The sequence below is a fragment of the Anopheles funestus genome (genome assembly GCF_943734845.2).
Source record: "Anopheles funestus chromosome X unlocalized genomic scaffold, idAnoFuneDA-416_04 X_unloc_94, whole genome shotgun sequence".
NCBI lineage: Eukaryota > Metazoa > Arthropoda > Insecta > Diptera > Culicidae > Anopheles > Anopheles funestus.
In genome coordinates this window covers 22,501-39,435 of record NW_026045225.1, presented here as the reverse complement: position 1 = coordinate 39,435, position 16,935 = coordinate 22,501, and the positions used below count along the sequence as shown (strand labels likewise).

The 16,935-nt window shown below is 47.6% G+C and overlaps 1 long non-coding RNA gene across 1 annotated transcript; it reads left to right on the top strand.

Annotated features, from left to right (window-relative positions):
* Positions 1–5,852, top strand: LOC125774218 (uncharacterized). Its single transcript, XR_007420679.1, has 3 exons — positions 1–991; positions 1,275–4,443; positions 5,825–5,852. It is a non-coding gene; the product is annotated as an uncharacterized LOC125774218 (long non-coding RNA).
* The last annotated feature ends 11,083 nt before the right edge of the window (positions 5,853–16,935 follow it).

The following is a 16,935-nucleotide window of genomic DNA, read 5'->3' as shown; positions in this document are numbered from 1 at the left end:
ATGTCCCAAAGTACCGATAGAGTACCCACAAATAGCACCGCGTTGGCCTAAGTTGGCCAAAAGTACCGATAGAGTACCCACAAGTAGCACTGAGTTGGCCTAAGTTGGCCAAAAGTACCGATAGAGTACCCACAAGAAGCACTGAGTTGGCCTAAGTTGGCCAAAAGTACCGATAGAGTACCCACAAGAAGCACTGAGTTGGCCTAAGTTGGCCAAAAGTACCGATAGAGTACCCACAAATAGCACCCAGTTGGCCTAAGTTGGCCAAAAGTACCGATAGAGCACCCAAAAGTAGCACCCAATTGGCCTATGTTGGCCAAAAGTACCGATAGAGTACCCACAAATAGCACCCAGTTGGCCTAAGTTGGCCAAAAGTACCGATAGAGCACCCACAAGTAGCACCCAATTGGCCTATGTTGGCCAAAAGTACCGATAGAGTACCCACAAATAGCACCGAATGGGCCTAAGTTGGCCAAAAGTACCGATAGAGTACCCACAAATAGCACCGCGTTGGCCTAAGTTGGCCAAAAGTACCGATAGAGTACCCACAAGTAGCACTGAGTTGGCCTAAGTTGGCCAAAAGTACTGATAGAGTACCCACAAATAGCACCGAATGGGCCTAACATGGCCAAAAGTACCGATAGAGTACCCACAAATAGCACCGAATGGGCCTAACATGGCCAAAAGTACCGATAGAGCACCCACATATAGCACCCCATTGGCCTAAGTTGGCCAAAAGTACCGATAGAGTACCCACAAAGAGCACCCAATTGGCCTAAGTTGGCCAAAAGTACCGCCAAGTAGCACCATAGAGGCCCGAGTAGAGCGAAATGTGGGCCAAATTGAACATTTGAAAATTTTTACAAGTCCAGAAAATTTTCTAAGTCCAGAAAATTTTCTAAGTCCAAAGAGTTGGACAAATTTCCTTAGGCCCAAAGGTTGCACTGAATGTTCCTAAGTTGGCCATCAGTACCCATGAAGTATCGCGAAGGTTCACCCGAAAGACACAATATGCCCTAAAGTACCCACAGAGTACCCACAAGTTGCACCCAATTGGCCTAAGTTGGCCAAAAGTACCGACAAGTAGCACCATAGAGGCCCGAGTAGAGCGAAATGTGGGCCAAATTGAACATTTGAAAATTTTTACAAGTCCAGAAAATTTTCTAAGTCCAGAAAATTTTCTAAGTCCAAAGAGTTGGACAAATTTCCTTAGGCCCAAAGGTTGCACTGAATGTTCCTAAGTTTGCCATCAGTACCCATGAAGTATCGCGAAGGTTCACCCGAAAGACACAATACGCCCTATAGTACCCACAGAGTACCCACAAGTTGCACCCAATTGGCCTAAGTTGGCCAGAAGTACCGACAAGTACCACCAAAGAAGCCCGAGTAGAGCGAAATGTGGGCCAAAGTACCGAGTAGTTGCCACAAATGCCCAAATGGATACCAAAATGTGGTACCAAGTACCTAACTGTTGCAACAAATGCTAGCTTTCTGACCAAAAGCTGTGGGTCAATTTCGTAGAAGAACCGCCTAGGCGAAAAGGCAAAAATCGCCGAAGCTGGCCCGCTCGCAGAGCTCGCGGGCCAGGAGATACTCATAGGGCGATTTACTAGAGTGGGGAACTTGAGAATTTTTGTGTCCGAGACTTTGGGCAACTTCGCGGCCGCCCCCTTAAAGTAAAAGATTTTCTCTGGGTGCCTAAAATTCGCAATTCCCGCAAAGTCGGGAAGACGTTAAAGTTTTTGCCCAAAAAATGGCCATCGATTTAAGGTGATTTTCCAATAAGAAAATGCTTCCTATTTTGAATTTTTTCGAATATTTCCTAAACTAAGCGTCGGAGCACATGGCCGTGGAGGAACTTTTGGTAGCTTTTGGCAAGGGCTATCGGATGAAATAATAAGAAAGGCCATCAGAGCGATATTGGATTAATGCGGGCTCATAAACGCACCTGAGAAGTGAAAATTGGTACCTTGCACGCAGGATGCAAGAAATGCTTGAGTGTTAACCATCATCGGTACCAAGTACCTAGGTTATATCGAGTGCGTAGATGGAAGTCGGTACCAAAGGGAAACCTTCCTAGGCTAGGTGCACGCAAGTGAGTATGGATCGATCAGTAGAAAGATGGGAAGCCATAGGAAACCTTCCTAGGCTAGGTGCACGCAAGTGAGTATGGATCGATCAGTAGAAAGATGGGAAGCCATAGGAAACCTTCCTAGGCTAGGTGCACGCAAGTGAGTATGGATCGATCAGTAGAAAGATGGGAAGCCCAAGGAAACCTTCCTAGGCTAGGTGCACGCAAGTGAGTATGGATCGATCAGTAGAAAGATGGGAAGCCATAGGAAACCTTCCTAGGCTAGGTGCACGCAAGTGAGTATGGATCGATCAGTAGAAAGATGGGAAGCCATAGGAAACCTTCCTAGGCTAGGTGCACGCAAGTGAGTATGGATCGATCAGTAGAAAGATGGGAAGCCCAAGGAAACCTTCCTAGGCTAGGTGCACGCAAGTGAGTATGGATCGATCAGTAGAAAGATGGGAAGCCCAAGGAAACCTTCCTAGGCTAGGTGCACGCAAGTGAGTATGGATCGATCAGTAGAAAGATGGGAAGCCATAGGAAACCTTCCTAGGCTAGGTGCACGCAAGTGAGTATGGATCGATCAGTAGAAAGATGGGAAGCCATAGGAAACCTTGCTAGGCTAGGTGCACGCAAGTGAGTATGGATCGATCAGTAGAAAGATGGGAAGCCCAAGGAAACCTTCCTAGGCTAGGTGCACGCAAGTGAGTATGGATCGATCAGTAGAAAGATGGGAAGCCATAGGAAACCTTCCTAGGCTAGGTGCACGCAAGTGAGTATGGATCGATCAGTAGAAAGATGGGAAGCCCAAGGAAACCTTCCTAGGCTAGGTGCACGCAAGTGAGTATGGATCGATCAGTAGAAAGATGGGAAGCCATAGGAAACCTTCCTAGGCTAGGTGCACGCAAGTGAGTATGGATCGATCAGTAGAAAGATGGGAAGCCCAAGGAAACCTTCCTAGGCTAGGTGCACGCAAGTGAGTATGGATCGATCAGTAGAAAGATGGGAAGCCATAGGAAACCTTCCTAGGCTAGGTGCACGCAAGTGAGTATGGATCGATCAGTAGAAAGATGGGAAGCCATAGGAAACCTTCCTAGGCTAGGTGCACGCAAGTGAGTATGGATCGATCAGTAGAAAGATGGGAAGCCATAGGAAACCTTCCTAGGCTAGGTGCACGCAAGTGAGTATGGATCGATCAGTAGAAAGATGGGAAGCCATAGGAAACCTTCCTAGGCTAGGTGCACGCAAGTGAGTATGGATCGATCAGTAGAAAGTGGGAAGCCCATCACCAAATGCCCTAGTGAAGACCGTAAACGAATATCATGAACCGATAAGGAGCACCAAATGCCCTAGTGAAGACCGTAAACGAATATCATGAACCGATAAGGAGCACCAAATGCCCTAGTGAAGACCGTAAACGAATATCATGAACCGATAAGGAGCACCAAATGCCCTAGTGAAGACCGTAAACGAATATCATGAACCGATAAGGAGCACCAAATGCCCTAGTGAAGACCGTAAACGAATATCATGAACCGAGAAGTAGCAACGAATGCCTGAAAAAGTACCAAGTCCTCGGTATAGAGTAACGAGAGTTAACCGCCGTGATGTATGCAATGTGGGCAGCCATTGCATGGGTTCTGGACTTGGTTCGCGAATAACTTTTTTGCTAGACATCGGACAAAGTTGACGTGGAAGAACGAAATGTAGCATTTGATGCCACCTATCCAAAACTTTTTCAAGATTGAAGATCCGATCGATACAGCCTGAGTTATAGGCAAAAGTTGGTGCAAAAACGAGCATTTTTAATGGTGAAAAATCGGTACTCCTCGAATAGCTCCTGTTGGAAGCATCGGACCACATGGTCGTGGAGGAACATATTGTAGCGCGCGGTGTCAAGTATCGACACCCAAAACCGCATGTCCGATGGACGGAAAATGACCAAGTTATAGTGAAAACTTGGTTGCACCAAATTCCCGAAGAAGTGCAACGAGAAGGTGAATGCGATGGTTGTTCGTCGAATAGCTCCGGCCACAGACATGGTAGCGATTAGTGGTGCATGGAAGAAATCTAGCCACAAGTGCCATCTACCCATGGCCAGAAGAAAGTGTGGCCATATCTTGGATACCGGCGGAGCTATGGGGCAAATACGGGCCAAAAATGGTGCAAGTTGGACCAAAAATCCGAAAAAGTACCTAGGTAAATGCGATGGTTGTTCGTCGAATAGCTCCGGCCAGAGACATGGTAGCGATTAGTGGTGCATGGAAGAAATCTAGCCACAAGTGCCATCTACCCATGGCCAGAACAAAGTGTGGCCATATCTTGGATACCGGCGGAGCTATGGGGCAAATACGGGCCAACAATGGTGCCAGGTGGACCAAAAATCCGACCAAGTGCGCGAGGCGCTTTCGTGAATAGCTCCGGCCACAGACATGGTAGCGATTAGTGGTGCATGGAAGAAATCTAGCCACAAGTGCCATCTACCCATGGCCAGAAGAAAGTGTGGCCATATCTTGGATACCGGCGGAGCTATGGGGCAAATATGGGCCAAAAATGGTGCAAGTTGGACCAAAAATCCGAAAAAGTACCTAGGTAAATGCGATGGTTGTTCGTCGAATAGCTCCGGCCACAGACATGGTAGCGATTAGTGGTGCATGGAAGAAATCTAGCCACAAGTGCCATCTACCCATGGCCAGAAGAAAGTGTGGCCATATCTTGGATACCGGCGGAGCTATGGGGCAAATATGGGCCAAAAATGGTGCAAGTTGGACCAAAAATCCGAAAAAGTACCTAGGTAAATGCGATGGTTGTTCGTCGAATAGCTCCGGCCACAGACATGGTAGCGATTAGTGGTGCATGGAAGAAATCTAGCCACAAGTGCCATCTACCCATGGCCAGAAGAAAGTGTGGCCATATCTTGGATACCGGCGGAGCTATGGGGCAAATATGGGCCAACAATGGTGCCAGGTGGACCAAAAATCCGACCAAGTGCGCGAGGCGCTTTCGTGAATAGCTCCGGCCACAGACATGGTAGCGATTAGTGGTGCATGGAAGAAATCTAGCCACAAGTGCCATCTACCCATGGCCAGAAGAAAGTGTGGCCATATCTTGGATACCGGCGGAGCTATGGGGCAAATATGGGCCAAAAATGGTGCAAGTTGGACCAAAAATCCGAAAAAGTACCTAGGTAAATGCGATGGTTGTTCGTCGAATAGCTCCGGCCAGAGACATGGTAGCGATTAGTGGTGCATGGAAGAAATCTAGCCACAAGTGCCATCTACCCATGGCCAGAAGAAAGTGTGGCCATATCTTGGATACCGGCGGAGCTATGGGGCAAATATGGGCCAAAAATGGTGCAAGTTGGACCAAAAATCCGAAAAAGTACCTAGGTAAATGCGATGGTTGTTCGTCGAATAGCTCCGGCCAGAGACATGGTAGCGATTAGTGGTGCATGGAAGAAATCTAGCCACAAGTGCCATCTACCCATGGCCAGAACAAAGTGTGGCCATATCTTGGATACCGGCGGAGCTATGGGGCAAATACGGGCCAACAATGGTGCCAGGTGGACCAAAAATCCGACCAAGTGCGCGAGGCGCTTTCGTGAATAGCTCCGGCCACAGACATGGTAGCGATTAGTGGTGCATGGAAGAAATCTAGCCACAAGTGCCATCTACCCATGGCCAGAAGAAAGTGTGGCCATATCTTGGATACCGGCGGAGCTATGGGGCAAATATGGGCCAACAATGGTGCCAGGTGGACCAAAAATCCGAAAAAGTACCTAGGTAAATGCGATGGTTGTTCGTCGAATAGCTCCGGCCAGAGACATGGTAGCGATTAGTGGTGCATGGAAGAAATCTAGCCACAAGTGCCATCTACCCATGGCCAGAACAAAGTGTGGCCATATCTTGGATACCGGCGGAGCTATGGGGCAAATACGGGCCAACAATGGTGCCAGGTGGACCAAAAATCCGACCAAGTGCGCGAGGCGCTTTCGTGAATAGCTCCGGCCACAGACATGGTAGCGATTAGTGGTGCATGGAAGAAATCTAGCCACAAGTGCCATCTACCCATGGCCAGAAGAAAGTGTGGCCATATCTTGGATACCGGCGGAGCTATGGGGCAAATATGGGCCAAAAATGGTGCAAGTTGGACCAAAAATCCGAAAAAGTACCTAGGTAAATGCGATGGTTGTTCGTCGAATAGCTCCGGCCACAGACATGGTAGCGATTAGTGGTGCATGGAAGAAATCTAGCCACAAGTGCCATCTACCCATGGCCAGAAGAAAGTGTGGCCATATCTTGGATACCGGCGGAGCTATGGGGCAAATATGGGCCAAAAATGGTGCAAGTTGGACCAAAAATCCGAAAAAGTACCTAGGTAAATGCGATGGTTGTTCGTCGAATAGCTCCGGCCAGAGACATGGTAGCGATTAGTGGTGCATGGAAGAAATCTAGCCACAAGTGCCATCTACCCATGGCCAGAAGAAAGTGTGGCCATATCTTGGATACCGGCGGAGCTATGGGGCAAATATGGGCCAAAAATGGTGCAAGTTGGACCAAAAATCCGAAAAAGTACCTAGGTAAATGCGATGGTTGTTCGTCGAATAGCTCCGGCCAGAGACATGGTAGCGATTAGTGGTGCATGGAAGAAATCTAGCCACAAGTGCCATCTACCCATGGCCAGAACAAAGTGTGGCCATATCTTGGATACCGGCGGAGCTATGGGGCAAATACGGGCCAACAATGGTGCCAGGTGGACCAAAAATCCGACCAAGTGCGCGAGGCGCTTTCGTGAATAGCTCCGGCCACAGACATGGTAGCGATTAGTGGTGCATGGAAGAAATCTAGCCACAAGTGCCATCTACCCATGGCCAGAAGAAAGTGTGGCCATATCTTGGATACCGGCGGAGCTATGGGGCAAATATGGGCCAACAATGGTGCCAGGTGGACCAAAAATCCGAAAAAGTACCTAGGTAAATGCGATGGTTGTTCGTCGAATAGCTCCGGCCAGAGACATGGTAGCGATTAGTGGTGCATGGAAGAAATCTAGCCACAAGTGCCATCTACCCATGGCCAGAACAAAGTGTGGCCATATCTTGGATACCGGCGGAGCTATGGGGCAAATACGGGCCAACAATGGTGCCAGGTGGACCAAAAATCCGACCAAGTGCGCGAGGCGCTTTCGTGAATAGCTCCGGCCACAGACATGGTAGCGATTAGTGGTGCATGGAAGAAATCTAGCCACAAGTGCCATCTACCCATGGCCAGAAGAAAGTGTGGCCATATCTTGGATACCGGCGGAGCTATGGGGCAAATATGGGCCAAAAATGGTGCAAGTTGGACCAAAAATCCGAAAAAGTACCTAGGTAAATGCGATGGTTGTTCGTCGAATAGCTCCGGCCACAGACATGGTAGCGATTAGTGGTGCATGGAAGAAATCTAGCCACAAGTGCCATCTACCCATGGCCAGAAGAAAGTGTGGCCATATCTTGGATACCGGCGGAGCTATGGGGCAAATATGGGCCAAAAATGGTGCAAGTTGGACCAAAAATCCGAAAAAGTACCTAGGTAAATGCGATGGTTGTTCGTCGAATAGCTCCGGCCAGAGACATGGTAGCGATTAGTGGTGCATGGAAGAAATCTAGCCACAAGTGCCATCTACCCATGGCCAGAACAAAGTGTGGCCATATCTTGGATACCGGCGGAGCTATGGGGCAAATACGGGCCAACAATGGTGCCAGGTGGACCAAAAATCCGACCAAGTGCGCGAGGCGCTTTCGTGAATAGCTCCGGCCACAGACATGGTAGCGATTAGTGGTGCATGGAAGAAATCTAGCCACAAGTGCCATCTACCCATGGCCAGAAGAACGTGTGGCCATATCTTGGATACCGGCGGAGCTATGGGGCAAATATGGGCCAAAAATGGTGCAAGTTGGACCAAAAATCCGACCAAGTGCGCGAGGCGCTTTCGTGAATAGCTCCGGCCACAGACATGGTAGCGATTAGTGGTGCATGGAAGAAATCTAGCCACAAGTGCCATCTACCCATGGCCAGAAGAAAGTGTGGCCATATCTTGGATACCGGCGGAGCTATGGGGCAAATATGGGCCAAAAATGGTGCAAGTTGGACCAAAAATCCGACCAAGTGCGCGAGGCGCTTTCGTGAATAGCTCCGGCCACAGACATGGTAGCGATTAGTGGTGCATGGAAGAAATCTAGCCACAAGTGCCATCTACCCATGGCCAGAAGAAAGTGTGGCCATATCTTGGATACCGGCGGAGCTATGGGGCAAATATGGGCCAAAAATGGGTAAAATTGTACGGTCCAAAGCCAAGGGTAAATTTTTTTATTCCTCTAATAACTTCTAGCACAGACATTGAATCGGTTGGTGATGTATGGATGAAATGTAGCAAACAGTTGGAACTACCCATAAAATCTTAAAGATTGACGATCCAATGTATAGAACCGGAGTAATGTGCGATACTTGGTGAAAAATCGAGTGAAAAATTAGCTATAAACTGTTTTTGGCCCATAACTCGAATACTAGACATCGGAAGGGGGGGTCGTAGAACGATTTTTTGTTGCCCTATCGATTCCCTATCGAACGAGCAAAAGTTGTTTTTTTGACCAAAAAGGACCCCTACTCTAGTAAAATTGGCCTGATTTTACTAGTCCCCGGTACCCGTACAGGCAAAATGAGCAAAATGCTCAAGTATGAATGGTTTTTGGCCCATAACTCGAATACTAGACGTCGCAGGGGGGTGTCATGGAACAATTTTTGGTAGCCCTTGAAATTATCTATCGAATGACATATACTTGATTTTGGGCCAAAAAGTTCCCTAGACTAGTAAAAATCGCATCATTTTACTAGAGTCGGGTACCCTGGACGAAAAACCGCTATAATTGCGGTTTTTGGCTAATAACTCGAATACTAGACGTCGCAGGGGGGTGTCGTGGAACAATTTTTGGTAGCCCTTGAAATTATCTATCGAATGACATATACTTGATTTTTGGCCAAAAAGTTCCCTAGACTAGTAAAAATCGCATCATTTTACTAGAGTCGGGTACCCTGGACGAAAAACCGCTATAGTTGCGGTTTTTGGCTAATAACTCTAATACTAGACGTCGGAGGGGGGTGTCGTGGAACAATTTTTGGTAGCCCTTGAAATTATCTATCGAATGACATATACTTGATTTTTTGACCAAAAAGTTCCTAGACTAGTAAAAATCGCATCATTTTACTAGAGTCGGGTACCCTGTACGAAAAACCGCTATAGTTGCGGTTTTTGGCCAATAACTCGAATACTAGACGTCGGAGGGGGGTGCCGTAGAACAATTTTTTGTAGCCCTTGAAATTACCTTTCGAATGATATATAGTGGTTTTTTGGTCAAACAGTGACCCCGAGACTAGTAACCCTCCATACACAAAACCGCCTAAAAAGTTTTGGTTTTGCAAAATTTTGAAAAGTGCGTCAAAAAAATTTTTTCAAAAAGTACCAAATCGTGATCAGAACTCACTATAGACCATAAAAAGTGAAATCCGATGGTCATTTGCAACACTTGGTCAATCGAGAAAAATTTCACTTTTTTACTAGAGTCGGGTACCCTGAACGAAAAATCGCTCAAGTGATGGTTTTTGGCCAATAACTCGAATACTAGACGTCGGAGGGGGGTGCCGTAGAACAATTTTTTGTAGCCCTTGAAATTACCTTTCGAATGATATATAGTGGTTTTTTGGTCAAACAGTGACCCCGAGACTAGTAACCCTCCATACACAAAACCGCCTACAAAAACTTTGTTTTGAAAAATTTTGAAAAGTTCAAAAAAATTTTTTTTTCAAAAACTACTAAAACGTGATAAGAACTTACTATAGACCATGAAAAGTGATATCCGATGATAATTTGCAAAAGTTGGTAACTAGTAAAAAATTTCACTTTTTTACTAGAGTCGGTGCAACGAGAAAAAAAAAGTCCGTGATGGAGAAAAATGGCACGTTTTCCACGCCTGTACGCTTTCGTTTTCTATATAGGGGGTAGGTGAGCCAGAAGCATGAATTTGACTGAGTACGTATCTTTATGAATTGGGCCCTTCTAAATCGATTGAGACTACCCCCAGGACGATCGGACGACTGCTTCTGGCTCAAAATGTGGTTTTTAGATTTTGATCGTCAATTATGAGAGAAAAAATCGATTAGAAGTAAAGATACGAAATGCTTGGTCTAAGTTGGGAAACGACTTCGGATATTTGTTGGACGTTGTCGTAGAAGGTCCGAGGACCAAGGAAAAGTGATTTCCAAGTGGATTTATGCACTATTAGTCGATGGTAAGATGTGAAATTAGTAGAACTTACCATACAGTTTGCGAAGTTGAAGCAATCGGTTGGTGAATATGGTACTGTCTGTCCAATTTGGTGGTTCGGAATGAGTGAAACGATGTTGATGATGGATAGACGTTCCGATTGCCCCCGATCGGGGAACATATAGTGGTCTTTAAGGTCCAAGTACCTATGTTTTGGTAAGCAGAACTGAGAGTTAAAGGATGAAAGTCGGCCATTCCTAATATCATCCTATCGGTGGTTCGCGAGTTGTTTGAGGACCGGAGCAGCTCGCGATGAAACGGTCCTAGGGTATTGGTTATCCATCCAAGGAAGAGTAAATGCGATCCTAGATGTGTGTCGTTGGCCGTTCTACCGGTATCGCCTATCGATGAGATATCGACGGGCATGCCTTACTCGAAAGTTGAATTCTAGGATCGATGGTCAAACAGACCTATGAGCGATAAACCAAACTGAACACGTATTGATGTCGGCTTTTCCTATCATTTGATGCCGCAGGTTGTTTAGGGACCGGAGCAACTTGCGGCCGAGACGGTCCCCGGGGGTTTCTTTCTCCAAGGAGTGGAAACTATTAAGCAAGAGTTGTAGCAAGATACGATCCTCTGATGTGTCGTTGGCCGTTCATGCGGTATCGCCTGTCGATGAGATATCGATGGGCATGCCTTACTCTACCGACCTTCTAATTGAGAGTATTAATCAGGGATCGATGGTCAAACAGACCAATGAGCGATAAACCAAACTGAACACGTATTGATGTCGGCTTTTCCTATCATTTGATGCCGCAGGTTGTTTAGGGACCGGAGCAGCTTGCGGCCGAGACGGTCCCCGGGGGTTTCTTTCTCCAAGGAGAAGAAACGATTAAGCAAAAGTTGTAGCAAGATACGATCCTCTGATGTGTCGTTGGCCGTTCAAGCGGTATCGCCTGTCGATGAGATATCGATGGGCATGCCTTACTCTCCCGACTGGATTACTGAGAGTTTAATCAGGGATCGATGGTCAAACAGACCAATGAGCGATAAACCAAACTGAACACGTATTGATGTCGGCATTTCCTATCATTTGTCGCAGGTTGTTTAGGGACCGGAGCAGCTTGCGACCGAGACGGTCCCCGGGGGTTTCTTTCTCCAAGGAGTGGAAACGATTAAGCAAAAGTCGTAGCAATAATCGATCACCTGATGTGTCGTTGGCCGTTCTTGCGGTATCGCCTGTCGATGAGATATCGATGGGCATGCCTTACTCTCCTGACTGTTTAATTGAGAGTTATAATCAGGGATCGATGGTCAAAAAGACCTATGAGCGATAAACCAAACTGAACACGTATTGATGTCGGCATTTCCTATCATTTGTCGCAGGTTGTTTGGGGACCGGAGCAGCTTGCGACCGAGACGGTCCCTTCCCGAAAGATGGTGAACCGAGTCGTCTGGCGTAAAAACCGGACGACTCGAAAGGGCTTGACCCTTTCAAGTGAGCGATAATCACATTCTACGCTCAGTTCGACAGCTACAAGGCAATCACTCGCTATGTTCAGAGCTAATACATGCAACATGCCGGCATTGTTTCCACCGACGCATGGATTCAAGACTGGTGCACTTATTAGTTAAACCGTTCGCCTCCGGGTGTTTCGAGTTCAAGTCTGGATGAGGATTGATCTTGCTGGTAATAGCTTGAGCCCCTGAATAAGGGGTCGAAGCGTACATCTTGAGACCATGTACAACATATTACCAAATCGGCACCATGGGTTCGGGTGCAAGTGATGTAACCGTGAAAGATGTTGAGCAGCCCAACATCGGTTTACACACGCATAATAGGAAGGCAGCGCTGTCGACTGGTCAGTCGTGTAAGAAGTGTGCATTATCGATCTCCAATATATGAGCTCAGTATGACAGCCCAATTGGTAATCCTCGGGACCTCCAGAAAGGAAGCTGGATGAGGATTACCAAATCGAAAGTTGATAAGTGTAGTGGTACCACTTAGTCAACTTGTATCCCGAAAGATGGTGGACCGAGTCGTCTGGCGTAAAAACCGGACGACTCGAAAGGGCTTGACCCTTTCAAGTGAGCGATAATCACATTCTACGCTCAGTTCGACAGCTACAAGGCAATCACTCGCTATGTTCAGAGCTAATACATGCAACATGCCGGCATTGTTTCCACCGACGCATGGATTCAAGACTGGTGCACTTATTAGTTAAACCGTTCGCCTCCGGGTGTTTCGAGTTCAAGTCTGGATGAGGATTGATCTTGCTGGTAATAGCTTGAGCCCCTGAATAAGGGGTCGAAGCGTACATCTTGAGACCATGTACAACATATTACCAAATCGGCACCATGGGTTCGGGTGCAAGTGATGTAACCGTGAAAGATGTTGAGCAGCCCAACATCGGTTTACACACGCATAATAGGAAGGCAGCGCTGTCGACTGGTCAGTCGTGTAAGAAGTGTGCATTATCGATCACAAATATATTGGTGATCTGTAGGTTGCGCATACACCATGCCCGGTGTAAAGTGCCGTGGTCCCCCCCGGGGGGCTGCATCAAACCGTTCGCCACGCGAACTACCCAATGGAACGAACTCGATGCATTTAATAAGAAGAAGAGATGATAATGAAACACGGTCGATTTAAGAGTTGAAAACGTTGAAATGCCTATAAGCAAGTCTTAAGTTGGTGGTTTCGTTGTGCCCCAACAAATTGGTGCCTTACCCTACACCAAAGAGCCATTCAACATGGTTCAAGTGAGCGATAATCACGCTCTACGCTCAGTATGACAGCTGCAAGGCAATCACTCGCTAAGTTCAGAGCTAATACATGCAACACGCCGGCATTGTTTCCACCGACGCATGGATTCAAGACTGGTGCACTTATTAGTTAAACCGTTCGCCTCCGGGTGTTTCGAGTTCAAGTCTGGATGAGGATTGTTCTTGCTGGTAATAGCTTGAGCCCCTGAATAAGGGGCCGAAGCGTACATCTTGAGAGTAAATGTACAACATATTACCAAATCGGCACCGTGGGTTCTGGTGCAAGTGATGTAACCATGAAAGATGTTGAGCAGCCCAACATCGGTTTACACACGCATAAGGGGTTTATTGTTATCTGTAGGTTGCGCATACACCATACCCGGTGTAAAGTGCCGTGGTCCCCCAGGGGGCTGCATCAAAACGTTCGCCATGCGAACTACCCAATGGAACGAACTCGATGTATTGAAAGAGATGAACAATTAATAGCGAGAATAGGGGCCCGGAAGCAATTCCGCGGCCCTACGGTCGATTCAAGAGTTGAAACGTTGTACAATCGTGGATAGCACCTAGTGCTAATATGGTGAGAGATAATGTGTGAGGAAATTTAGTTTCCTAAAGTTTAGTTAGTGGTTTCCGTTGTGCCCTAACAAACTTAAAGTTGGTGGTGACCGTTACACCCCAACAAATTGGTGCCTTACCCAACACCAAAGAGCCATTCCATATGGTTCTAGAGAGAGAGAGTTGTGTGGAAATTTATTTCCCACTAAGCGAGTGTGTGTCTGTAGTGGAACGAATTCTGGTTGATCCTACCAGTAATATACGCTTGTCTCAAAGGTTAAGCCATGCATGTCTAAGTACAAACATAAATGAATGTGAAACCGCATAAGGCTCAGTATAACAGCTATAATTCACAAGATCATCCTACCACTAGTTACTTGGATAACTGTGGAAAATCCAGAGCTAATACATGCAACATGCCGGGACTGTTGCCCTCGCGGGTAGCTGAACTGGTGCACTTATTAGTTAAACCAATCGCCTCCGGGCGGCTTGAGTTGAAGTCTGGATAAGGACGCAGATCGTATGGTCGCTTGTCGACTGACGACAGATCTTTCAAATGTCTGCCCTATCAACTATTGATGGTAGTGTAGAGGACTACCATGGTTGCGACGGGTAACGGGGAATCAGGGTTCGATTCCGGAGAGGGAGCCTGAGAAATGGCTACCACATCCAAGGAAGGCAGCAGGCGCGTAAATTACCCAATCCCAGTACGGGGAGGTAGTGACGAGAAATAACAATATGGACCTCTCTAACGATGGTCCATAATTGGAATGAGTTGAGTATAAATCCTTCAACAAGGATCAAGTGGAGGGCAAGTCTGGTGCCAGCAGCCGCGGTAATTCCAGCTCCACTAGCGTATATTAAAGTTGTTGCGGTTAAAACGTTCGAAGTTGATTGCCCGTCCAGACACGTGACCGCCACGGGCGCCCGGTTACACGCCGGGGCCGTTCGTGCGCGCGCTCACGGCTGCGACTCACAATGGTGTACTTGGGCGTTACTCTGTGAACGAGTACCGTGCTACCGGTTAACTCCGGCACGGGCTCCTCATGGTGCTCAAGATACTCACATTTACCTTGAACAAATTAGAGTGCTCAAAGCAGGCTAAGACAAAGCGTCCGGCCCCCCCGTGGGGTTGGCGTTGGCCGAGAATAATCTTGCATGGAATAATGGAATATGACCTCGGTTTATACGATTTCGTTGGTTTGTCAGAAACCTAGAGGTAATGATTAACAGAAGTAGTTGGGGGCATTGGTATTACGGCGCGAGAGGTGAAATTCGTAGACCGTCGTAGGACCAACTGAAGCGAAAGCGTTTGCCATGGATGCTTTCTTTAATCAAGAACGAAAGTTAGAGGATCGAAGGCGATTAGATACCGCCCTAGTTCTAACCGTAAACGATGCCAATTAGCAATTGGGAGACGCTACCCCTATTCGGTGCTCTCAGTCGCTTCCGGGAAACCAAAATCGGGTTCCGGGGGAAGTATGGTTGCAAAGTTGAAACTTAAAGGAATTGACGGAAGGGCACCACAAGAAGTGGAGCTTGCGGCTTAATTTGACTCAACACGGGAAAATTTACCAGGTCCAAACTTATCGAGGTAAGACAGATTGATAGCTCTTTCTCAAATTTAAGGGTAGTGGTGCATGGCCGTTCTTAGTTCGTGGAATGATTTGTCTGGTTAATTCCGATAACGAACGTGACTCAAACATGCTAACTAGAACGCTGTCAGCAGTGCGCCTCCGGGCGCACCTGACGTTACAGCCGGGCGGCGCCTTCACGGGCGGTCGTCGGCTACGTTTGCCCTGCTTAGCGGGACAACTTGTGTTTAGCAAGCTGAGAATGAGCGATAACAGGTCCGTGATGCCCTTAGATGTTCTGGGCTGCACGCGTGCTACAATGTGGGTCGCAGCGTGTTCTCGCCAATAGGCGCCCCCATTCCGAGAGGAACGGGAAATCACTAAAATGCCCATCTAGTCGGGATTGGGGACTGCAACGGTCCCCATGAACCTGGAATTTCTAGTAAGCACTAGTCATTAGCTAGTGCTGATTACGTCCCTGCCCTTTGTACACACCGCCCGTCGCTACTACCGATGGATTATTTAGTGAGGTTTCTGGAGGCTTACCTTCCGCGGTTCCTTCGTGAGCTGCAGCTGGCATGGCTGAAGTTGACCGAACTTGATGATTTAGAGGAAGTAAAAGTCGTAACAAGGTTTCCGTAGGTGAACCTGCGGAAGGATCATTACTGATGATCGTCCGCGAGTGACCAACCATGGGCTGCCTTCGGTGTAGCTCGGTCGCTCGCTTGCTATGTGTCAGAATTTGTTGAAAGCCAACTCGTTCGTTGTACACTTTGATGGGTGACCATCACTGTGTCCCCGTGCCGAGCTAGATCTCCCCTAGCCGTAAGGCACTTGAACGCCCCTTCGACGACGAGTTGCATGTGTGTGGTATGTGTCAGAATCTGGTGAAGCTTTCTGCATGTGATGTGCCTTGTGTGGATCCGTGGCCATTGCATTGTGTCTGGTGCTTAGATACCCAGACACTTAGAACGCTTGCGCGGAAAGCAAACTCGATCGTTGTACACTTTGATGGGTGACCATCACTGTGTCTCCGTGCCGTGCTAGATCCCCCCTAGCCGTAAGGCACTTTGAACGCCCCTTCGACGACGAGTTACAAGAGTGTGGTATGTGTCAGAATCTGGTGAAGCTTTCTGCATGTGATGTGCCTTGTGTGGATCCGTGGCCATTGCATTGTGTCTGGTGTGTAGGTACCCAGACACTTAGAACGCTTGCGCGGAAAGCAAACTCGATCGTTGTACACTTTGATGGGCAACCATCACTGTGTCTCCGTGCCGTGCTAGATCCCCCCTAGCCGTAAGGCACTTTGAACGCCCCTTCGACGACGAGTTACAAGAGTGTGGTATGTGTCATAATCTGGTGAAGCTTTCTGCATGTGATGTGCCTTGTGTGGATCCGTGGCCATTGCATTGTGTCTGGTGTGTAGGTACCCAGACACTTAAGCAAACTCGATCGTTGTACACTGTGATGGGCGAGCATCACTGTGTCTCCGTGCCGTGTAAGAGCTCCCCTGGCCATCAGGCACTTGAAAGGTCCTTCGACGACGAGTTACAATAGTGGTGTGTTAGATACGTCAGGTGATGGTATCTACTGTTGTGCAATACGTATCCGGCCACGGCACGGAACGAACGGGAACTGTGGTGCAGACATACAAAGAGTTAAGCCTAT